Genomic DNA, 26,624 nt, shown 5'->3' on the forward strand with positions numbered 1-26,624 from the left:
GTATCACATAGACAAATACCCAAAGAACGTAAAAAAGAACAAAGAAAAAAATAATAAACCCTAAAAAAAATTCTACCTAAAAACAAATCCGCGTCGGCGGCGCCAAAATGATTATAGATTTTCCGGGGTTGTAGTAATAGTGGTAAAAATGGATTCGTATCAGACTTGTGAAGGTAAAAGATTTCTAGATTTAATAAATATTATATATACAAAAATATTGACAATGGTGCGAGAGTTACTAGGGCTTAGGGTTCCGCCAAATTCATTACTAAGGTTCAAATAATAATTCTTTTTATCAATAAAAGCTCGAAAAATATATAAAATATATTGACTCTAATTTATTGCCAAAGTAGATTTTATAAAAATATTATTTGTATTTTGTAAGCATGGCGCATCAAGAATCCCTAGGACTAAGCATGCTCCATCTAATAAAATCACAAATAATTAATTAATATCTTAATTCAATTAAAATTAGTGCAAAAGTCATGAAAAGAATTAAATATAATTACCCAAGTGTGAAATAAGGCTTCCTCCGTCACCCCAGTGTTGGGGTTTAGCTCCTCATATTAATCATAATCTCAAAATACATGTATTAAGCTCAAAAAGTTGATTAAAAGGAGTAAAACAAGTGAACATAAAAATTGCAACAGAAATAACTGTTGCAAAGGCGTTGTTCACCTTTACAAAACGAAAACGATAAGAGGAAAAAGATGTCGTAGTCGCGTTTTACGACCCGCAATACGACTGCCCTATCAATGTTGATAAACGACTGTCTTCAGCAGTCTGTTCTTCACGTTCTTCATCTTCATCATGAACAGCAGCAGCAGCAGAGAGAGTTGATGATTCTCGACTCTGCTATCTCTCTTCCCTCGTCCCAACACTCCACAGACTTTCTAATTGAGCCCAGAAGACTTTTTATACTCAACAGGAGCCCCGAATCCTTCTCAATAACTCGTAAAAGATCTTCATAACTCGGAATATTTTCTTTATTTTCTCGAACAGAAATTTCCTGGAATAGATTCTTCACGCGTTATATGTCCCCCAGCACGTTCCAAATCATTTAGTCATAACCCATAGTTCTGCTCGAACCTTGACACATCATCAGAACACGCTTAAATCCTTCCAGAACTTGAGATTGTCTCTTCCATGTACGTGCAGCTCTGTTTTGATCTCGTGGCTTTCCTAGCCAATTCCAGAAAAATTCGATCAAATTCGATACCCGAAATATCTTCCTCAATCTTATTAACAACATCCTACCAAATTTCAGACATTGAATCTCCCTAGAACACCATCAAAAATCAATCGAAACTTCTGCCAGAGAGAAAAATATCTTCCCGCCAAATTTTTTTTTGAATTTTGGAAGAAGGTCGCCCCTTATCCAGTGGTCGCCCCTTATCCAAAGTGCTGGGGTGCGAATAGTAATTTGGGTGGAAATAGTAATTTTTTCTAGGTTCCTCCGGGATATTTCTGGGATGTTTCCGGTACATTTCTGGGGTGCCTCCGGTGCATTTCTGGGGTGCCTTTAGTACTTCTCTCCGGGGTGTAAAACATCACTTATTGAGCCCACTTCGCCGCAAGGGCTTATTTCTCTAAAATTTCCTACAAAGACATAAAATAACACAATAACTATAAAATCGAGCACTAACAATACATACAATTGAGACATATTAGACACAAAAATGTGTCTATCAATGATTCTGAGGTTGACAGTGATTACGATGAAGATGAACCACCTCTTAAAAGTCCTTGCAACAATGATACGTTTATTCCAACTCCGGATCATAATAACGATATTTCACCTATTCAAAAGGAGGAGATTGGGTATGATATATATATTGTTATAAATGGTGTAACGTACTCAAACGAAGAAATTAGAAGTTGCATCCATGAACTAGACGGTTTAGGAGAGGATTCCGATTCCGACGATGATATTGTTGAAGAGATTGAGATTGAGAATGAAACCAATTGTTTGAAGTCGTGGAATACCCAATCGAGCTAGATAATGATAGTTCGATAGAGGACCACGATATATTTGAGGTAAATAATTCACTGTTAATTAAGAAAGATGAGGATCCGAAACAAGATTTGTCTAATCCTTTGCATAATTCTATATATATTGATCCTTTTCCTCTAATTGAAGTAGCTTCTCAAAGAGTTGTTAACCCAACTTTTAAGAAAATACCTCACTTAGGATTGGAGTTGTGTGCTTCCAAAGTTTTAACGGATTATTTTGCTTCTAAGTATCCACCACTTGATGTTTTTGATTCGAGCATTGTGCAGGTTCATCAAGCTGAGGAACCTTTTGAAGTCCCCAAATTTTATGTTCTCTATCCACTTCCGAGTGTAGACGGGACTAAGTGTGGGGAAAACTTCAAAAAAGTGATAGCTTCAATACTTATATCCTGTGATAATGTTTTTGTGAAGCTATTATTTGAATTGCAGATTGTTATTTGGAAGGATTACCAAATTTTCAGATTGTTGGTGTACAGACGATAACAATAACGTCGGGCTGACGACGTTAAACCAAGCGCTGCATGGGAGGAAACCCATCGGTTTTGTATCTCTATCCCTTTGATTTTTATTTTTCTTAGTTTTGCATATCATATTTTGCATTCCCATCTTAAATTTTACAAAGTCCTATATCTATAATGAAAGTTTTTCTCATCAGAAAATTCTGACCGCGCACTTGTCACAAAAACATCTCTCGTGACTTCATACGGAATCCTATTTGAGTGGTTGAACCCAAATTTTAAAGAGGACAGATATAACTTTATTTTAAAAAAAAAGAAAATATGAATTTGGAGTCTGTTAAGTTGGAGCCATAGGCCTGGACATTTGAGTTTTGATATTTTTCCAGAACTTTTTCAGATTGCATGTCAGTCAGTCCGGAGGCCATAAAAGTCAAACCATTTATCGAAAAACTGTGAAATTTTGACACCTTATATAAAAGATGTAGGAGAAAAACTTTATTTTAGGATTTTTTTTCCTATTCCCTTACCCATTGGTGCAGTTTTCGAGTTTTTCAGGGCTGTTATGTCAGAAATCAGAATTTTCGGTTTTGAACAATGAGGACAATGTTGATTTTAAGTGTGGGGGAGTAGTTAATCATGTTTGGCTTATAAAATAAAATAAAAAATAAATAAATCATACTCTTTGATTTCTTGCATTCTTGAGACTTCATTTTTTGGAGTTAATTATGAGCTATTTAGGATGACACTCTACACCTTTTTAAGGTTGAAACAGTTCTTAGGATATAAATTGAGTTCCATTTTATCATTCTACAATCCTTTATTATATACGTTCATAATTTTATCCAAAACTAAGCTATGGTAGTCGTTTGAAAGACTCATCCTCGCAATTAATCATTACTGAATCACTTTCTTTTTATTTTTGCAGTTTTATGTTTCTCTAAAGTGATTTGGTGGGATCCTAATACTGTCATGGATGTCGTAGCAAGGTAATCATTGGTTGGGTTTATATAAAATACCCACAATACAATTGTCTTACACTCGTAAAGGGTAAAGAGTGAGCCGGATTTTTTTTATAAGGCTCCTTTCTTTTATTGACACTAATAAATGATAGGTCCGGAATCGCGAATAATCATAATCGATGAAAACAAAAACCATATCATCATTATATAGCAAGTCAAATATACTATTAATGAGGTTCTTGACACTTTGATAACAGTATGTGTGAAAAGTTTTCCATGTCTCCATCGCCTAAACAAGCGTAAAATGCAGGATCCAAGGCAACTATGATGTACTTGCTGAAAAGGAACATGCGCTTAGAGTATCTAATCATGTGGTCGATTTAAATGGGTGCTTCTCTCAACTAGTGCGCTATAAATATATTCCCTTTGACGACATTCATACAAGTATTGTGGGTAACATCTTTCACTTAAATAAACACTTGCAAACTTCACTTTTCTATTTCAATTTTCTTATCTTTCCATGTGATTTCAGTATGCGAGTGTTGTGACAAACGTTGCAACAAGTATGATGACTATCTTAGTAGAGTTTTTCAATCCGGTTGAATCCCACACGTAAGGAATTACTTATGTGTGATGATTGGAATGTATGGAGCTAAAGAACTTATATAAGCTAATTATTTGGTTTTTTTCTTTGGGTCTATCCTTAGTGGTTCTTACAAGGCGAGAAATTGGAGTAGGTTTTGTGGGTATACCTCTTGTAAGCCCTCACGAGACTATAACTCGTCCACTAGGGACACCTAGGGTTTAAAAGCCTGTTACTCATGCTAAGAGTAACCGTATCCTCACGACATGGAGTTGTTGTATTTAGGATTAGTTTTGTTTAGTTTGCTCAAGGACTAGAAAAATATAAGTGTGGGGAAATTTGATAAGTGCATAATTCATATGATTTTAGTGTTCATTCCATACTTGTTTTAGCTATTATTCTTGCATGTATTCGTATTATTACTCTTGTTTTCTCTTATTTTCCTCCAATAGGTGAATCATCCAAAAAGTAACTACAAAAATATGAAAAAGATCTAGGAATATAAGTATTACAAGTATCCAATTTCCCAAGTATAAGAGAAGTGGAAGAAAAGCGACAAAAATGAGCAAAACGCTCAAAATCAAGAGAAGGGCCAAAGACCGATATTAACTCATTCAAATTAAGGATTTCTCATTATCATCTTGAATATAATTGAAAGATAAAAAGAATGCAAAAATAATGAGGTCATTCCGAGTTTGGATGAAGAAGTTGTGGCAAAAACAGTTTTATTGAAAACCGAAGATAGTGCAGTCCGCGAACTGGGTTTGTGGACGGGGTTCGCAGACTTAATTCCGAAAATTTCTGCTGGATTTTGAAGTTTGCGGACTGGGTTCGCGCACTTAGCAAATGGGAAACGTGTATTTACACTTTGGAAGACCTAAGGGCACGTTTGGATTCGTTAATTCATTATTTCAGGTCGGGTTCCTAAACCAAACTAAATACTTGGAGACCAAGAAATGTAAACCTATAAAAAGGCATTAGGTTATGTAAATCATATATCGAATCTCATATCACAAGTCTTACGTCAAAACCTAGGGTTTACCCCTTTAGGGGGAAACCACCATTATCATCTTCTTTGTAATCATGAGTAGCTAAATCATTTGTTGATTAAGGATGAATTCAATGTTTTAAGCGTGAAGCTTTATTATTAATACAAACCTATTGAGAGTTTTTATCATCATCGTTTGTTTTCACTATATCTAGGGTTCATAATTGATTTATTAGATTGTTTGGAGTGCATGCTAGATTAATCTATTGATCATTCTATTGCTAGTAAAGGGTTAGGATATCCGTGTAATTGTTGAATAATCCTTACATAAGTAGAGAACATGAGACCTCTCAGAGGGATTCTGTAGAGCAATCGTGTGTGAAGACAACACTAGTAAGTGGACCTTGCGCTAAGAGTCTAACTTCTAGGATCAACCTAAGTTCACATAGCTTAAAGCTTACACTGGATTACACCTTGAGTGCGCTACTACTTGGTGGTTCAGTTGGATAGAACTTGACATGCGAGCGATTCGGTATCCGGTTACACAAGGAGCTTTGGGGATAACACTGCTCTAGCTGTTATTCTACGGTTGGTGATGAATGGTTCTTACGAACGATAGATAAGTATATTAATCCAGTTATCGCTTGGTAACGGCGAAGGATTCCTTAATCATCCCTTTATTCTTATTGTCTTTATATTTATCTTACAACCAAAACCCCCCTTTATTATTTACTTTATCTTGCTATTTCAAATAACCTATCAATTACACATCTCTCTGTGGGAACGATCTCTTACTACCGCTATATTACCAGTTAATTAGTGGGAAATATATTTATTAACTTGTTGTGCCTACGACATCCCATAAAACCTCTAATGCGGTGCCTCTCACGAACCAAATGAAGAAAAATACTCCACGATATACGCAACGGAGATGCGTAAACCATACCGGAAGCAGATCCTTGGCGGTCAAAGACAAAATGCAAGGATACTATTGGCTAAGCATGGACGAAGATTCAAAGAACGTGGCTAAGCAATTTGAAATATCCCAATGATTTGCCAGGAAGATCAAAGCACCAGCAACGGAGCAAGTGAGTCATCATCCCTTGGCCATTATTCAAATGGGGGTTTGATATTATCGGACCCTTGATAGACGGAACCCCGAAAAGAAAATAACTTATTGTGTCTACAGATTACTTCACCAAGTGGGTGGAAGCAAAGCCTTTGGCAAGAATTATGGACACATATGTCTTTAAATTCTTGTTTGATCAAATCATATGCAGGTTCGGAATACCATCCGCCATAGTCTCAGACAAAAAAGCAAGCAATTGTAAGGAAAGAACATCGACATGTTGTTAAATACTTTTAACATTCAGAAGAACAAGTCCACTCCTATATACCCTAAGAGCAATGGACAGGCGGAGGCAACCAACAAAACCATATCGATAAACTTAAAAAAGAATCTAGGATCATACAAGAAGAAGTGGTGCGAACAACTGCATACGTCCTATGGGCCAATCGAACTACAAGAAGGTAAGCTACGGGGAAAACTCCATTCTTGCTAACCTACGGAGCCGAAGAAGTCATCCCAACGGAGATAATACTCTCAACAATGAAAACAGAGACATGGGATAAAAATCTAACAACAAACTTGATGTTAGAAAAGCTGGATGACCTCGAAGAAAGAATGGAAGTAGCTTTGCAAAAGATGGTAAACTATCAACGAAAGCTAGCTCGGGAAAACAACAAGTGGGTCATCTCTCGAAACTTTATGGTCGAAGAATACGTACTACGTCATACACCGCCATATCAAAGAAATAAGGAGTGGGGCAAACTAGCTCCGACATGGGACATGCCCTACATCATACCTAACATCGGCGGAAACAGTGTTACTACCTAAGACCCCCCAAAGGTGAAGTATTACAACATCCTTGGAATGCGATGTACCTAAAAAAGTACTACCCATAAAAGAATGGTGATTACTCAAGAGAAGATAGGAACGGGAAATATCCTACCATGTTCTATCCTTGATCAAAGGTATTACAAACCTTACTAATCAATGAAGTTTTTTTTTCTAAGTACTTGACAAAGGAGTTTATTGAGATAAATATAAGAGCCTTTGTCGAACTCGTATCACTTGGTTGAAAAGAGTTGTTACCAAACAGATTTGTTGTTTCTTTACTGTTTGGAATACGAACCAAAGGAATTTTTCCAAGTACGTGACTTACAGGTCGGAGGCATGGGAATACAGACGGAACTAGGTGAACTATAGGTTTAGTTGCTTGGTCTCAACTATACGAAGTTAGGTTTGATTTTGTATAAAGGCTTAATCCTAAGAGTATTCAATTCTGGACAAGGTTTGATAATTTAAGGTTGTTCTTCAGGAATATAAGTCCGGGTTACCCGGTGAAAAGGAACCAATTGGAGACAGTCATCATAGTTGCCTTGGATCCTGCATTTTACGCTTGTTTAGGCGATGGAGACATGGACAACTTTTCACACATACTGCTATCAAAGTGTCAAGAACCTCATTAATAGTATCTTTGACTTGCTATATAATGATGATATGGTTTTTGTTTTCATCGATTATGATTATTCGCGATTCCGAACCTATCATTTATTAGTGTCAATAAAAGAAAGGAGCCTTATAAAAAAAAATCCGGCTCACTCTTTACGAGTGTAAGACAATTGTATTGTGGGTATTTTATATAAACCCAACCAATGATTACCTTGCTACGACATCCATGACAGTATTAGGATCCCACCAAATCACTTTAGAGAAACATAAAACTGCAAAAATAAAAAGAAAGTGATTCAGTAATGATTAATTGCGAGGATGAGTCTTTCAAACGACTACCCTAGCTTAGTTTTGGATAAAATTATGAACGTATATAATAAAGGATTGTAGAATGATAAAATGGAACTCAATTTATATCCTAAGAACTGTTTCAACCTTAAAAAGGTGTAGAGTGTCATCCTAAATAGCTCATAATTAACTCCAAAAAATGAAGTCTCAAGAATGCAAGAAATCAAAGAGTATGATTTTTTTATTTTTTATTTTATTTTATAAGCCAAACATGATTAACTACTCCCCCACACTTAAAATCAACATTGTCCTCATTGTTCAAAACCGAAAATTCTGATTTCTGACATAACAGCCCTGAAAAACTCGAAGACTGCAGCAATGGGTAAGGGAATAGGAAAAAAAATCCTAAAATAAAGTTTTTCTCCTACATCTTTTATATAAGGTGTCAAAATTTCACAGTTTTTCGATAAATGGTTTGACTTTTATGGCCTCCGGACTGACTGACATGCAATCTGAAAAAGTTCTGGAAAAATATCGAAACTCAAATGTCCAGGCCTATGGCTCCAACTTAACAGACTCCAAATTCATATTTTCTTTTTTTTTTAAAATAAAGTTATATATGTCCTCTTTAAAATTTGGGTTCAACCACTCAAATAGGACTCCGTATGAAGTCACGAGAGATGTTTTTGTGACAAGTGCGCGGTCAGAATTTTCTGATGAGAAAAACTTTCATTATAGATATAGGACTTTGTAAAATTTAAGATGGGAATGCAAAATATGATATGCAAAACTAAGAAAAATAAAAATCAAAGGGATAGAGATACAAAACCGATGGGTTTCCTCCCATGCAGCGCTTGGTTTAACGTCGTCAGCCCGACGTTATTGTTATCGTTTGTACACCAACAATCTGAAAATTTGGTAATCCTTCCAAATAACAATCTGCAATTCAAATAATAGCTTCACAAAAACATTATCACAGGATATAAGTATTGAAGCTATCACTTTTTTGAAGTTTTCCCCACACTTAGTCCCGTCTACACTCGGAAGTGGATAGAGAACATAAAATTTGGGGACTTCAAAAGGTTCCTCAGCTTGATGAACCTGCACAATGCTCGAATCAAAAACATCAAGTGGTGGATACTTAGAAGCAAAATAATCCGTTAAAACTTTGGAAGCACACAACTCCAATCCTAAGTGAGGTATTTTCTTAAAAGTTGGGTTAACAACTCTTTGAGAAGCTACTTCAATTAGAGGAAAAGGATCAATATATATAGAATTATGCAAAGGATTAGACAAATCTTGTTTCGGATCCTCATCTTTCTTAATTAACAGTGAATTATTTACCTCAAATATATCGTGGTCCTCTATCGAACTATCATTATCTAGCTCGATTGGGTATTCCACGACTTCAAACAATTGGTTTCATTCTCAATCTCAATCTCTTCAACAATATCATCGTCGGAATCGGAATCCTCTCCTAAACCGTCTAGTTCATTGATGCAACTTCTAATTTCTTCGTTTGAGTACGTTACACCATTTATAACAATATATATTTCATACCCAATCTCCTCCTTTTGAATATGTGAAATATCGTTATTATGATCCGGAGTTGGAATAAACGTATCATTGTTGCAAGGACTTTTAAGAGGTGGTTCATCTTCATCGGAATCACTGTCAACCTCAGAATCATTGATAGACACATTTTTGTGTCTAATATGTCTCAATTGTATGTATTGTTAGTGCTCGATTTTATATTTATTGTGTTATTTTATGTCTTTGTAGGAAATTTTAGAGAAATAAGCCCTTGCGGCGAAGTGGGCTCAATAAGTGATGTTTTACACCCCGGAGAGAAGTACTAAAGGCACCCCAGAAATGTACCGGAAATATCCCAGAAATATCCCGGAGGAACCTAGAAAAAAATTACTATTTCCACCCAAATTACTATTCGCACCCCAGCACTTTGGATAAGGGGCGACCACTGGATAAGGGGCGACCTTCTTCCAAAATTCAAAAAAACAAATTTTGGCGGGAAGATATTTTTCTCTCTGGCAGAATTTTCGATTGATTTTTGATGGTGTTCAAGGGATATTAAATGGCTGAAATTTGGTAGGATATTGTTAATTAGCCTGATGAAGATATTGTGGGTATCGAATTTGTCTGGAATTGGCTAGGGAATCCACGAGATCAAAACAGAGCTGCACGTACATGGAAGAGACAATCTCGAGTTCTGGAAGGATTTAAGCGTGTTATGATGATGTGTCAAGGTTCGAGCAGCAGTATGGGTTATGAATAAATGATTTGGAACGTGATGGGGGACATATAACGCGTGAAGAATCTATTCCAGGAAATTTCTGTTCGAGAAAATAAAGAAAATATTCCGAGTTATGAAGATCTTTTACGAGTTATTGAGACGGATTCGGGGCTCCTGTTGAGTATAAAAAGTCTTCTGGGGTCAATTAGAAAGGCTGTAGAGTGTTGGGACGAGGGAAGAGAGATAGCAGAGTCGAGAATCATCAACTCTCTCTGCTGCTGCTGCTGCTGCTGTTCATGATGAAGATGAAGAACGTGAAGAACAGACTGCTGAGGACAGTCGGTTATAAACAGTGATAGGGCAGTCGTATTGTGGGTCGTAAAATGCGACTACGACATCTGTTTCCTCTTATGGTTTCTGTTTTGTAACGGTGAACAGCGCCTTTGCAACATTTTTATCTGTTGCAATTTTTCCATTCACTTGGTTTACTCCTTTTAATCAACTTTTTGAGCTTAATACATGTATTTTGAGATTATGATTAATATGAGGAGCTAAACCCCAACACTGGGGTGACGGAGGAAGCCTTATTTCACACTTGGGTAATTATATTTAATTCTTTTCATGACTTTTGCACTAATTTTAATTGAATTAAGATATTAATTAATTATTTGTGATTTTATTAGATGGAGCATGCTTAGTCCTAGGGATTCTTGATGCGCCATGCTTACAAAATACAAATAATATTTTTATAAAATCTACTTTGGCAATAAATTAGAGTCAATATATTTTATATATTTTTCGAGCTTTTATTGATAAAAGAATTATTATTTGAACCTTAGTAATGAATTTGGCGGAATCCTAAGCCCTAGTAACTCTCCCACCATTGTCAATATTTTTGTATATATAATATTTATTAAATCTAGAAATCTTTTACCTTCACAAGTCTGATACGAATCCATTTTTACCACTATTACTACAACCCCGGAAAATCTATAATCATTTTGGCGCCGCCGACGCGGATTTGTTTTTAGGTAGAATTTTTTTTTTAGGGTTTATTATTTTTTTTTTTCTTTGTTCTTTTTACGTTCTTTGGGTATTTGTCTATGTGATACAGGTTTTGAGGCTTGGATCGAAAAAAAAAAAAAAAAAAGAAGAAGAAGAAGTTGTCAAAGATTTTTGGCGATTTCATAAAGACTCTTAAAGCAAAAAGAACGGAAAGAAGACGAAGAATTTATTTTTTTTATTATAATTTTTTTATTATTATTATTATTAATTTTTTTAGAAACTGTAATTAAGGTTTTTATTTTTGTAATTTTTTTTTATTTTGGACATTGAACATTGGACATTTTTTTTAAACCCTACGGAAGGGTTATTAAATAAAAAAAATTATATACAAACTGTTTGCAGGGAAGGACGGCGATTACTATATCGTCTCGGCCCCTCGGATTCGCACACTGACACCAGAGTCAGTGGCCCGAGTCGACTTCAGCGGTTCTTCGCTCGTCTGGTACGGGAGGTAAACTTCTAAACACCCGCGAATCTCCTGCAAGCGGGTTTACTGTTTGCCTTAAGGTGAATATATGCTGAGGATTTGAATTGTACTGTCTTTATTTTCCTAGTAAAAGGCAAGGCTTGGCCAATATAAGATAAGGGTTCGGATTTCATCACCGCTCCCTTCTTGCCCGCCTTAAGAAAACAAAACCGAAGGCGAACCTAAGCCTTAAAATTTGGAATAGAACGAGACCGATAGGGTAACGAGCTTAATAGGAAACTCGTTCGAAAAATATTGGTTGCTCTTTAAGCACACTTCAAAGTTCATGATGGTCTCTGTGGGTTGAATGCGTGACTGCGCCGCCTTCTAATGCGGTGAGGCCTTGGGTATCAAAGCTCTTAAGCTTCCCTCGCCTCGATTCAACTTACTTTGACTCGGATTGATTCCAGAGGGGTGTGCTCAAATTGCAACGAATTCCCTTTCGAAAGATAGAAGCTGGTCTAGAAACAATCTAAGTGGAGCCATCATGCTTTTTGTTTGCTAGATTTTATAGGTTTGATTTGGTTGAGTCGCCTTGTTTGTGATTGTGTAGAATTCCCTTGCAATAAGAATGTCGAACTGGTATGATAGAAGCCAATACAATGAGTATCGACCTGAATTTGAATATGGACATCATCAGTTTTATGACCATAGTGTGAATAGTGGTTGGGAACGCCAACCTTTTGAAGGTTATGGGTCATACCATGGTGAGCCCAATTACTATACACACGTGCATCAGTCATACGAGCAAGAAGATTATAGTACTAGTTCTTCGTCTCTAGAGGATACAATCAAACTATTGAAAAGTAGTCCTTATTATGATCCTTCAGTTCCTATTCCTTCTTTAGAGGAGACTCTCAGGAATTTAACAAGAGTCATCACGTAAGTTAACTGAATCGACGTATAAATTAGATGAGGTGAACAACGTAGTTATGGATGAAAGGACTGCAGGAACGACTGAATCTTCTTTGGAAGATATCCTCCATATGTTAAGTGAAAACTTAGATCCAACCCTTAGGGATCTTTCCTTAGAAGAGACCCTTGAGAGGATAACTGAGTCGACACGTAAACTTGAGTTAGAGACGAACGAAAGTATTGCTCGAAATAATCTAAATCTCTAAAATAGTGTTTCAATCTTACCTTTGATATCAATAGTGAATATCTGCCTGATTTAGAGGACGAGGTTAGAATAAAAGACACTACTTATTTAGATAAGGTTCAATCATCTTCATACTATTATGATGACGAGGATAGTAGTAATGAAGAATCTGAAATATGTAGGCATAGTGATCAGGAATCTAGTAATCCAATCGAGCTTTATAGTGATTATATTATTTCTAGTTCAAATCCAAATAATTTTTATGATTATTCACCTATTCAAAAGGATGAGGATTTGATTAGGGATACCACCGTTTTAGACGATGTAGTTTTTTCTTTTGATCACGAAGCCGATAGCGGTTTAGAGGAACGGGTTTATTCCGAAAATGTTGTTTTAGAGTCTAGCGACTTAGAAACAATAAATCTAGACGAAGAAGATAGACCCGTAGAGATGAGTAAAGATGCACTACCAGATAATAACTTAGAAGAATCAATTGACCATTTCCAAGAATCTGATGATCTAGAAATGATGGAGATTGTGACTAGTCTATTTAGAGACACTGAAAACTCGGGGGGGGGGGGGGGGGGGGGCACATCCCCTAGTGCCGTACCTTTAACTCTTAGAAGTCCCCTCACATAGGACTTGATATCCATGCCTCAACCATCTTACAAGATTACCTTCATACTCGTTTTCCTGAACCTCATGATGTCCAGGAACAAGTTCAGTCGTTAGAAACCCATCCTCTGGTTGATGTAGTTTGCCCAGGCTATGATACCCAGATTGACTTTGTCTTTCCACCAATAGTTTTTTTCCAACTGTGGGAACATATAGATTTCAAATGTGTCGAATATTAAGTTGTGAGACTAAACCTAAATGCCTTAGAAAATTAGAATTGACACATTTGCCTAAGAATGACTACTCTCACTGTGGTCAACTATGTAAGTCATATCTGATTGACTTAGAGGATCCGAAATTATTTAGGTTATTACTTCATGATTCTAAGTTCTTATTTGAGTTTCTGCAGACTCTAAGACCTATTGATTCGGATCCCATCTATGAAGAAACACAACCAATGAAAATATTCTATTAGACCCTTTCATAGAACCTGAACCTGAGCCGCAATTAGCGATAGTTATCAGGAAACTAGGTAAGGGCATGCTAGTCTTGTCCATTTTCTTGGTTCACTGCAGTTTCCTTTTGTCAGCTCTTTTTGGTTTTAAAGACCCACAGTTATTCCGGCTACTGTTATACGGTTCGAGTTGACTAAACCTTTCCCAAGTCTGGCTGAAGACTTTAAACTTAGCACTTCTTGAGGAGTAACCCAATCTCATGCAACACGGTAATATCCTTCCTTAACTCTTTTGCTTCAAATGGTAACAGTTTCTCCTTGTTCATGCTTTAGTTTCATCTTTAGAACATTGAGGACAATGTTAGATTTAAGTTTGGGGGTATGGGAGAAACTTTTTAGTTGCAATAAATAGACTCCAGAGCCTAGAAATTTATGCCTATTAAGGATACACTAACCAATCTAAGTGGATGGAAGCATCTTGGTTATAGAGTTGAGGAACCAATCTGATTAGATGGAAACATCTATAGAGTCTATTCATAAAAGCACAGCTCAGGTGTTAGAATTTAAAAAAAAAAACATGGTAGTTTCGCCATATCTCGTCGAATCCAATCCTTCTGTTTTTATTTTCTTTAAGTGATTTGGTGGGGTACACGATTCAGTTGTTACCAATGCTAGGGTGGAATAGAGTGACTGAGATACCCAAAAAAAAAAATGAGACCTGAGCCATTAGACCAAACGGAATAAAATTCAATAAAGTAAACCACTGGTACCCTTGTATACGCCAGTTGTGTTGACCTAGAGTTAAGATTATTGATCACTGGTCCCCTTGTATATGCCAGTGTGTTGATATTAGTCAGACCGGTATCTCAGTCATTTAGGTTAGGTTCACCTTGGCAGAGGCCTTCAGACAGATATGGGAAACACCATCACTTAGAACCATCTATTTTCTCTTTATCCATCTTCTTAATCTTTCCATGTGATTGGTTGACTCCGGTTATGATGTCCAGAAACTATCTGAGTAGAGCTTCTGTCACTTTATATGAATTTTAGTATGCTTGAGTGTAAACTCGTGTACAACAATTGGAATTTCGTATCAGGTTCTTCCTCTTAGAGTCAATAATTGTATGCCAACCGAGAGGTTCTTTAGTGCTTTCTAAGATTTGCCTAAATATCTAGAGTCTGGAGTATTGGTTTTGTGGGTACACCTCTGGTAAACCCTCCCGAGTTTATAACTCGGTCTTTTTATTTTCTAGAATAAATTTGCTCGAGGACTAGCAAATAATAAGTTGGGGGTATTTTGATAGACACATTTTTGTGTCTAATATGTCTCAATTGTATGTATTGTTAGTGCTCGATTTCTATTTATTGTGTTATTTTATGTCTTTGTAGGAAATTTTAGAGAAATAAGCCTTGCGGCGAAGTGGGCTCAATAAGTGATGTTTTACACCCCGGAGAGAAGTACTAAAGGCACCCCAGAAACCCCAGAAATGTACCGGAAACATCCAGAAATGTCCCGGGGAACCTAGAAAAAAATTACTATTTCCACCCAAAATTACTATTCGCACCCCACACTTTGGATAAGGGGCGACCTTCTTCCAAAATCAAAAAAACAAATTTGGCGGGAAGATATTTTTCTCTCTGGCAGAATTTTCGATTGATTTTTGATGGTGTTCTAGGGAGATTCAATGGCTGAAATTTGGTAGGATGTTGTTAATTAGCCTGAGAGGAAGATATTTATAATTTGTCTGGAATTGGCTAGGGAAGCCACGAGCTCAAAACAGAGCTGCACGTACACAAGAGACAATCTCGAGTTCTGGAAGGATTTAAGCGTGTTCTGATGATGTGTCAAGGTTCGAGCAGCACAATGGGTTATGACTAAATGATTTGGAACGTGCTGGGGGACATATAACGCGTGAAGAATCTATTCCAGGAAATTTCTGTTCGAGAAAATAAAGAAAATATTCCGAGTTATGAAGATCTTTTACGAGTTATTGAGAAGGATTCGGGGCTCCTGTTGAGTATAAAAAGTCTTCTGGGGTCAATTAGAAAGGCTGTCGAGTGTTGGGAGGAGGGAAGAGAGATAGCAGAGTCGAGAATCATCAACTCTCTGCTGCTGCTGCTGTTCATGATGAAGATGAAGAACGTGAAGAACAGACTGCTGAGGACTGTCGTTTATCAGCAGTGATAGGGCAGTCGTATTGGGTCGTAAACGCGCTACGACATCTTTTTCCTCTTATCGTTTTCTTTTGTCACGGTGAACACGCCTTTGCAACAGTTATTTCTGTTGCAATTTTTCTGTTCACTTGTTTTACTCCTTTTAATCAACTTTTTGAGCTTAATACATGTATTTTGAGATTATGATTAATATGAGGAGCTAAACCCCAACACTGGGGTGACGGAGGAAGCCTTATTTCACACTTGGGTAATTATATTTAATTCTTTTCATGACTTTTACTAATTTTAATTGAATTAAGATTTTAATTAATTATTTGTGATTTTATTAGATGGAGCATGCTTAGTCCTAGGGATTCTTGATGCGCCATGCTTACAAAATACAAATAATATTTTTATAAAATCTACTTTGGCAATAAATTAGGTCAATATATTTTATATATTTTTCGAGCTTTTATTGATAAAAGAATTATTATTTGAACCTTAGTAATGAATTTGGCGGAATCCTAAGCCCTAGTAACTCTCGCACCATTGTCAATATTTTGTATATATAATATTTATTAAATCTAGAAATCTTTTACCTTCACAAGTCTGATACGAATCCATTTTTACCACTATTACTACAACCCCGGAAAATCTATAATCATTTTGGCGCCGCCGACGCGGATTTGTTTTAGGTAGAATTTTTTTTAGGGTTTATTATTTTTTTTTCTTTGTTCTTTTTTACGTTCTTTGGGTATTTGTCTATGTGATACAGGTTTTGAGGCTTGGATCGAAAAAAAAAAAAAAAGAAGAGAAGAAGTTGTCAAAGATTTTTGGCGATTTCATAAAGACTAGGAGAAAGCTTAAAGCAAAAAGAACGGAAAGAAGACGAAGAATTTATTTTTTTATTATAATTTTTTTTATTTATTTATTATATTATTAATTTTTTTAGAAACTGTAATTAAGGTTTTTATTTTTGTAATTTTTTTTTATTTTGGACATTGAACATTGGATTTTTTTAAACCCTACGGAAGGGTTATTAAATAAAAAAAAATTATATACAAACTGTTTGCAGGGAAGGACGGCGATTACTATATCGTCTCGGCCCCTCGGGTTCGCACACTGACCGGAGTCAGTGGCCCGAGTCGACTTCAGCGGTTCTTCTCGTCTGGTACGGGAGGTAAACTTCTAAACACCCGCGAATCTCCTGCAAGGGTTTACTGTTTGCCTTAAGGTGAATATATGCTGAGGATTTGAATTGTACTGTCTTTATTTTCCTAGTAAAGGGCAAGGCTTGGCCAATATAAGATAAGGGTTCGGATTTCATCACCGCTCCCTTCTTGCCCGCCTTAGGAAAAACAAAACCGAACGCGAACCTAAGCCTTAAAATTTGGAATAGAACGAGACCGATAGGGTAACGAGCTTAATAGGAAACTCGTTCGAAAAATATTGGTTGCTCTTTAAGCACACTTCAAAGTTCATGATGGTCTCTGTGGGTTGAATGCGTGACTGCGCCGCCTTCTAATGCGGTGAGGCCTTGGGTATCAAAGCTCTTAAGCTTCCCTCGCCTCGATTCAACTTACTTTGACTCGGATTGATTCCAGAGGGGTGTGCTCAAATTGCAACGAATTCCCTTTCGAAAGATAGAAGCTGGTCTAGAAACAATCTAAGTGGAGCCATCATGCTTTTTGTTTGCTAGATTTTATAGGTTTGATTTGGTTGAGTCGGCCTTGTTTGTGATTGTGTAGAATTCCCTTGCAATTAAGAATGTCGAACTGGTATGATAGAAGCCAATACAATGAGTATCGACCTGAATTTGAATATGGACATCATCAGTTTTATGACCATAGTGTGAATAGTGGTTGGGAACGCCAACCTTTTGAAGGTTATGGGTCATACCATGGTGAGCCCAATTACTATACACACGTGCATCAGTCATACGAGCAAGAAGATTATAGTACTAGTTCTTCGTCTCTAGAGGATACAATCAAACTATTGAAAAGTAGTCCTTATTATGATCCTTCAGTTCCTATTCCTTCTTTAGAGGAGACTCTCAGGAATTTAACAGAGTCATCACGTAAGTTAACTGAATCGACGTATAAATTAGATGAGGTGAACAACGTAGTTATGGATGAAAGGACTGCAGGAACGACTGAATCTTCTTTGGAAGATATCCTCCATATGTTAAGTGAAAACTTAGATCCAACCCTTAGGGAGCTTTCCTTAGAAGAGACCCTTGAGAGGATAACTGAGTCGACACGTAAACTTGAGTTAGAGACGAACGAAAGTATTGCTCGAAATAATCTAAATCTCTAAAATAGTGTTTCCAATCTTACCTTTGATATCAATAGTGAATATCTGCCTGATTTAGAGGACGAGGTTAGAATAAAAGACACTACTTATTTAGATAAGGTTCAATCATCTTCATACTATTATGATGACGAGGATAGTAGTAATGAAGAATCTGAAATATGTAGGCATAGTGATCAGGAATCTAGTAATCCAATCGAGCTTTATAGTGATTATATTATTTCTAGTTCAAATCCAAATAATTTTTATGATTATTCACCTATTCAAAAGGATGAGGATTTGATTAGGGATACCACCGTTTTAGACGATGTAGTTTTTTCTTTTGATCACGAAGCCGATAGCGGTTTAGAGGAACGGGTTTATTCCGAAAATGTTGTTTTAGAGTCTAGCGACTTAGAAACAATAAATCTAGACGAAGAAGATAGACCCGTAGAGATGAGTAAAGATGCACTACCAGATAATAACTTAGAAGAATCAATTGACCATTTCCAAGAATCTGATGATCTAGAAATGATGGAGATTGTGACTAGTCTATTTAGAGACACTGAAAACTCTAAGTTTGGGGGTGATTATCACTTCCCTAGTGCCGTACCTTTAACTCTTAGAAAGTCCCCTCACATAGGACTTGATATCCATGCCTCAACCATCTTACAAGATTACCTTCATACTCGTTTTCCTGAACCTCATGATGTCCAGGAACAAGTTCAGTCGTTAGAAACCCATCCTCTGGTTGATGTAGTTTGCCCAGGCTATGATACCCAGATTGACTTTGTATTCCCACCAAATAGTTTTTTTCCAACTGTGGGAACATATAGATTTCAAATGTGTCGAATGTTAAGTTGTGAGACTAAACCTAAATGCCTTAGAAAATTAGAATTGACACATTTGCCTAAGAATGACCACTACTCTCACTGTGGTCAACTATGTAAGTCATATCTGATTGACTTAGAGGATCCGAAATTATTTAGGTTATTACTTCATGATTCTAAGTTCTTATTTGAGTTTCTGCAGACTCTAAGACCTATTGATTCGGATCCCATCTATGAAGAAACACAACCAATGAAAATATTCTATTTAGACCCTTTCATAGAACCTGAACCTGAGCCGCAATTAGCGATAGTTATCAGGAAACTAGGTAAGGGCATGCTAGTCTTGTCCATTTTCTTGGTTCACTGCAGTTTCCTTTTGTCAGCTCTTTTTGGTTTTAAAGACCCACAGTTATTCCGGCTACTGTTATACGGTTCGAGTTGACTAAACCTTTCCCAAGTCTGGCTGAAGACTTTAAACTTAGCACTTCTTGGGAGGTAACCCAATCTCATGCAACACGGTAATATCCTTCCTTAACTATTTTGCTTCAAATGGTAACAGTTTCTCCTTGTTCATGCTTTTAGTTTCATCTTTAGAACATTGAGGACAATGTTAGATTTAAGTTTGGGGGTATGGGAGAAACTTTTTAGTTGCAATAAATAGACTCCAGAGCCTAGAAATTTATGCCTATTAAGGATAGCACTAACCAATCTAAGTTGATGGAAGCATCTTGGTTATAGGAGTTGAGGAACCAATCTGATAAGATGGAAACATCTATAGAGTCTATTCATAAAAGCACAGAGCTCAGGTGTTAGAATTAAAAAAAAAAAACATGGTAGTTTCGCCATATCTCGTCGAATCCCAATCCTTCTGTTTTTATTTTTCTTTAAGTGATTTGGTGGGGTACACGATTCAAGTTGTTACCAATGCTAGGGTGGAATAGAGTGACTGAGATACCCAAAAAAAAAGAAAAAAAAAATTGAGACCTGGCCATTAGACCAAACGGAATAAAATTCAATAAAGTAAACCACTGGTACCCTTGTATACGCCAGTTGTGTTGACCTAGAGTTAAGATTATTGATCACTGGTCCCCTTGTATATGCCAGTGTGTTGATATTAGTCAGACCGGTATCTCAGTCATTTAGGTTAGGTTCACCTTGGCAGAGGCCTTCAGACAGATATGGGAAACACCATCACTTAGAACCATCTATTTTCTCTTTATCCATCTTCTTAATCTTTCCATGTGATTGGGTTGACTCCGGTTATGATGTCCAGAAACTATATGAGTAGAGCTCTGTCACTTTATATGAATTTTAGTATGCTTGAGTGTAAACTCGTGTACAACAATTGGAATTTCGTATCAGGGTTCTTCCTCTTAGAGTCAATAATTGTATGCCAACCAAGGAGGTTCTTTAGTGCTTTCTAAGATTTTGCCTAAATATCTAGAGTCTGGAGTATTGGTTTTGTGGGTACACCTCTGGTAAACCCTCCCGAGTTTATAACTCGGTCTTTTTATTTTCTAGAATAAATTTGCTCGAGGACTAGCAAATAATAAGTTTGGGGGTATTTGATAGACACATTTTTGTGTCTAATATGTCTCAATTGTATGTATTGTTAGTGCTCGATTTTATATTTATTGTGTTATTTTATGTCTTTGTAGGAAATTTTAGAGAAATAAGCCTTGCGGCGAAGTGGGCTCAATAAGTGATGTTTTACACCCCGGAGAGAAGTACTAAAGGCACCCCAGAAATGCACCGGAGGCACCCCAGAAATGTACCGGAAACATCCCAGAAATGTCCCGGAGGAACCTAGAAAAAATTACTATTTCCACCCAAATTACAATTCGCACCCCAGCACTTTGGATAAGGGGCGACCTTCTTCCAAAATTCAAAAAAACAAATTTTGGCGGGAAGATATTTTTCTCTCTGGCAGAATTTTCGATTGATTTTTGATGGTGTTATAGGGAGATTCAATGGCTGAAATTTGGTAGGATGTTGTTAATTAGCCTGAGGAAGATATTGTGGGTATCGAATTTGTCTGGAATTGGCTAGGGAAGCCACGAGCTCAAAACAGAGCTGCACGTACAGGGAAGAGAAAATCTCGAGTTCTGGAAGGATTTAAGCGTGTTCTGATGATGTGTCAAGGTTCGAGCAGCACTATGGGTTATGACTAAATGATTTGGAACGTGCCGGGGGACATATAACGCGTGAAGAATCTATTCCAGGAAATTTCTGTTCGAGAAAATAAAGAAAATATTCCGAGTTATGAAGATCTTTTACGAGTTATTGAGAAGGATTCGGGGCCCCTGTTGAGTATAAAAAGTCTTCTGGGGTCAATTAGAAAGGCAGTCGAGTGTTGGGAGGAGGGAAGAGAGCTAGCAGAGTCGAGAATCATCAACTCTCTCTGCTGCTGCTGCTGTTCATGATGAAGATGAAGAACGTGAAGAACAGACTGCTGAAGACAGTCGTTGATCAACAGTGATAGGGGCCGTCGTATTGTGGGTCGTAAAACGCGACTACGACATCTTTTTCCTCTTATCGTTTTCGTTTTGTCACGGTGAACAGCGCCTTTGTAACAGTTATTTCTGTTGCAATTTTTCTGTTCACTTGTTTTACTCCTTTTAATCAACTTTTTGAGCTTAATACATGTATTTTGAGATTATGATTAATATGAGGATCTAAACCCCAACACTGGGGTGACGGAGGAAGCCTTATTTCACACTTGGGTAATTATATTTAATTCTTTTCATGACTTTTGCACTAATTTTAATTGAATTAAGATTTTAATTAATTATTTGTGATTTTATTAGATGGAGCATGCTTAGTCCTAGGGATTCTTGATGCGCCATGCTTACAAAATACAAATAATATTTTTATAAAATCTACTTTGGCAATAAATTAGAGTCAATATATTTTTCGAGCTTTTATTGATAAAAGAATTATTATTTGAACCTTAGTAATAAATTTGGCGGAATCCTAAGCCCTAGTAACTCTCGCACCATTGTCAATATTTTTGTATATATAATATTTATTAAATCTAGAAATCTTTCACCTTCACAAGTCTGATACGAATCCATTTTTACCACTATTACTACAACCCCGGAAAATCTATAATCATTTTGGCGCCGCCGACGCGGATTTGTTTTTAGGTAGAATATTTTTTTTTCTTTGTTCTTTTTTACGTTCTTTGGGTATTTGTCCATGTGAAACATGTTTTGAGGCTTGGATCGAAAAAAAAAAGAAGAAGAAGTTGTCAAAGATTTTTGGCTATTTCATAAAGACTTGGAGCAAAGCTTAAAGCAAAAAGAACGGAAAGAAGACGAAGAATTTATTTTTTTTATTATAATTTTTATTTATTTATTTATTATTATTATTAATTTTTTTAGAAACTGTAATTAAGGTTTTTATTTTTGTAATTTTTTTTTTTATTTTGGACATTGAACATTGGACATTTTTTTAAACCCTACGGAAGGGTTATTAAATAAAAAAAAAATTATATACAAACTGTTTGCAGGGAAGGACGGCGATTAGTATATCGTCTCGGCCCCTCGGGTTCGCACACTGACACCGGAGTCAGTGGCCCGAGTCGACTTCAGCGGTTCTTCGCTCGTCTGGTATGGGAGGTAAACTTCTAAACACCTGCGAATCTCCTGCAAGCGGGTTTACTGTTTGCCTTAAGGTGAATATATGCTGAGGATTTGAATTGTATTGTCTTTATTTTCCTAGTAAAGGGCAAGGCTTGGCCAATATAAGATAAGGGTTCGGATTTCATCACCGCTCCCTTCTTGCCCGCCTTAGGAAAACAAAACCGAACGCGAACCTAAGCCTTAAAATTTGGAATAGAACGAGACCTATAGGGTAACGAGCTTAATAGGAAACTCGTTCGAAAAATATTGGTTGCTCTTTAAGCACACTTCAAAGTTCATGATGGTCTCTGTGGGTTGAATGCGTGACTGCGCCGCCTTCTAATGCGGTGAGGCCTTGGGTATCAAAGCTCTTAAGCTTCCCTCGCCTCGGTTCAACTTACTTTGACTCAGATTGATTCCAGAGGGGTGTGCTCAAATTGCAACGAATTCCCTTTCGAAAGATAGAAGCTGGTTTAGAAACAATCTAAGTGGAGCCATCATGCTTTTTGTTTGCTAGATTTTATAGGTTTGATTTGGTTGAGTCGGCCTTGTTTGTGATTGTGTAGAATTCCCTTGCAATTAAGAATGTCGAACTGGTATGATAGAAGCCAATACAATGATTATCGACCTGAATTTGAATATGGACATCATCAGTTTTATGACCATAGTGTGAATAGTGGTTGGGAACGCCAACCTTTTGAAGGTTATGGGTCATGCCATGGTGAGCCCAATTACTATACACACGTGCATCAGTCATACGAGCAAGAAGATTATAGTACTAGTTCTTCGTCTCTAGAGGATACAATCAAACTATTGAAAAGTAGTCCTTATTATGATCCTTCAGTTCCTATTCCTTCTTTAGAGGAGACTCTCAGGAATTTAACAGAGTCATCACGTAAGTTAACTGAATCGACGTATAAATTAGATGAGGTGAACAACGTAGTTATGGATGAAAGGACTGCAGGAACGACTGAATCTTCTTTGGAAGATATCCTCCATATGTTAAGTGAAAACTTATATTCAACCCTTAGGGAGCTTTCCTTAGAAGAAACCCTTGAGAGGATAACTGAGTCGACACGTAAACTTGAGTTAGAGACGAACGAAAGTATTGCTCGAAATAATTTAAATCTCTAAAATAGTGTTTCCAATCTTACCTTTGATATCAATAGTGAATATCTGCCTGATTTAGAGGATGAGGTTAGAATAAAAGACACTACTTATTTAGATAAGGTTCAATCATCTTCATACTATTATGATGACGAGGATAGTAGTAATGAAGAATCTGAAATATGTAGGCATAGTGATCAGGAATCTAGTAATCCAATCGAGCTTTATAGTGATTATATTATTTTTAGTTCAAATCCAAATAATTTTTATGATTATTCACCTATTCAAAAGGATGAGGATTTGATTAGGGATACCACCGTTTTAGACGATGTAGTTTTTCCTTTTGATCACGAAGCCGATAGCGGTTTAGAGGAACGGGTTTATTCCGAAAATGTTGTTTTAGAGTCTAGCGACCTAGAAACAATAAATCTAGACGAAGAAGATAGACCCGTAGAGATGAGTAAAGATGCACTACTAGATAATAACTTAGAAGAATCAATTGACCATTTCCAAGAATCTGATGATCTAGAAATGAGGGAGATTGTGACTAGTCTATTTAGAGACACTGAAAACTCTAAGTTTGGGGGTGATTATCACTTCCCTAGTGCCGTACCTTTAACTCTTAGAAAGTGCCCTCACATAGGACTTGATATCCATGCCTCAACCATCTTACAAGATTACCTTCATACTCGTTTTCCTGAACCTCATGATGTTCAGGAACAAGTTCAGTCGTTAGAAACCCATCCTCTGGTTGATGTAGTTTGCCCAGGCTATGATACCCAGATTGACTTTGTCTTCCCACCAAATAGTTTTTTTCCAACTGTGGGAACATATAGATTTCAAATGTGTCGAATATTAAGTTGTGAGACTAAACCTAAATGCCTTAGAAAATTAGAATTGACACATTTGCCTAAGAATGACCACTACTCTCACTGTGGTCAACTATGTAAGTCATATCTGATTGACTTAGAGGATCCGAAATTATTTAGATTATTACTTCATGATTCTAAGTTCTTATTTGAGTTTCTGCAGACTCTAAGACCTATTGATTCAGATCCCATCTATGAAGAAACACAACCAATGAAAATATTCTATTTTGACCCTTTCATAGAACCTGAACCTGAGACGCAATTAGCGATAGTTATCAGGAAACTAGGTAAGGGCATGCTAGTCTTGTCCATTTTCTTGGTTCACTGCAGTTTCCTTTTGTCAGCTCTTTTTGGTTTTAAAGACCCACAGTTATTCCGGCTACTGTTATACGGTTCGAGTTGACTAAACCTTTCCTAAGTCTGGCTGAAGACTTTAAACTTAGCACTTCTTGGGAGGTAACCCAATCTCATGCAACACGGTAATATCCTTTCTTAACTCTTTTGCTTCAAATGGTAACAGTTTCTCCTTGTTCATGCTTTTAGTTTCATCTTTAGAACATTGAGGACAATGTTAGATTTAAGTTTGGGGTATGGGAGAAACTTTTTAGTTGCAATAAATAGACCCCAGAGCCTAGAAATTTATGACTATTAAGGATATTACTAACCAATCTAAGTGGATGGAAGCATCTTGGTTATAGGAGTTGAGGAACCAATCTGATTAGATGGAAACATCTATAAAGTCTATTCATAAAAGCACAGAGCTCAGGTGTTAGAATTTTTAAAAAAAAAAAAACATGGTAGTTTCGCCATATCTCGTCGAATCCCAATCCTTCTGTTTTTATTTTTCTTTAAGTGATTTGGTGGGGTACACGATTCAAGTTGTTACCAATGCTAGGGTGGAATAGAGTGACTGAGATACCCAAAAAAAAAAGAAAAAAAAAATTGAGACCTGGCCATTAGACCAAACGGAATAAAATTCAATAAAGTAAACCACTGGTACCCTTGTATACGCCAGTTGTGTTGACCTAGAGTTAAGATTATTGATCACTGGTCCCCTTGTATATGCCAGTGTGTTGATATTAGTCAGACCGCTATCTCAGTCATTTAGGTTAGGTTCACCTTGGCAGAGGCCTTCAGACAGATATGGGAAACACCGTCACTTAGAACCATCTATTTTCTCTTTATCCATCTTCTTAATCTTTCCATGTGATTGGTTGACTCCGGCTATGATGTCCAGAAACTATCTGAGTAGAGCTCTGTCACTTTATATGAATTTTAGTATGCTTGAGTGTAAACTCGTGTACAACAATTGGAATTTCGTATCAGGGTTCTTCCTCTTAGAGTCAATAATTGTATGCCAACCGAGGAGGTTCTTTAGTGCTTTCTAAGATTTTGCCTAAATATCTAGAGTCTGGAGTATTGGTTTTGTGGGTACACCTCTGGTAAACCCTCCCGAGTTTATAACTCGGTCTTTTTATTTTCTAGAATAAATTTACTCGAGGACTAGCAAATAATAAGTCTGGGGGTATTTGATAGACACATTTTTGTGTCTAATATGTCTCAATTGTATGTATTGTTAGTGCTCGATTTTATATTTATTGTGTTATTTTATGTCTTTGTAGGAAATTTTAGAGAAATAAGCCCTTGCGGCGAAGTGGGCTCAATAAGTGATGTTTTACACCCCGGAGAGAAGTACTAAAGGCACCCCAGAAATGCACCGGAGGCACCTCAGAAATGTACCGGAAACATCCCAGAAATGTCCCGGAGGAACCTAGAAAAAATTACTATTTCCACCCAAATTACTATTCGCACCCCAGCACTTTGGATAAGGGGCGACCTTCTTCCAAAATTCAAAAAAACAAATTTTGGCGGGAAGATATTTTTCTCTCTGGCAGAATTTTCGATTGATTTTTGATGGTGTTCTAGGGAGATTAAATGGATTAAATTTGGTAGGATGATGTTAATTAGCCTGGGGAAGATATTGTGGGTATCGAATTT

The sequence above is a fragment of the Papaver somniferum genome, unplaced genomic scaffold (assembly GCF_003573695.1).
Source record: "Papaver somniferum cultivar HN1 unplaced genomic scaffold, ASM357369v1 unplaced-scaffold_112, whole genome shotgun sequence".
Classification (NCBI taxonomy): domain Eukaryota; kingdom Viridiplantae; phylum Streptophyta; class Magnoliopsida; order Ranunculales; family Papaveraceae; genus Papaver; species Papaver somniferum.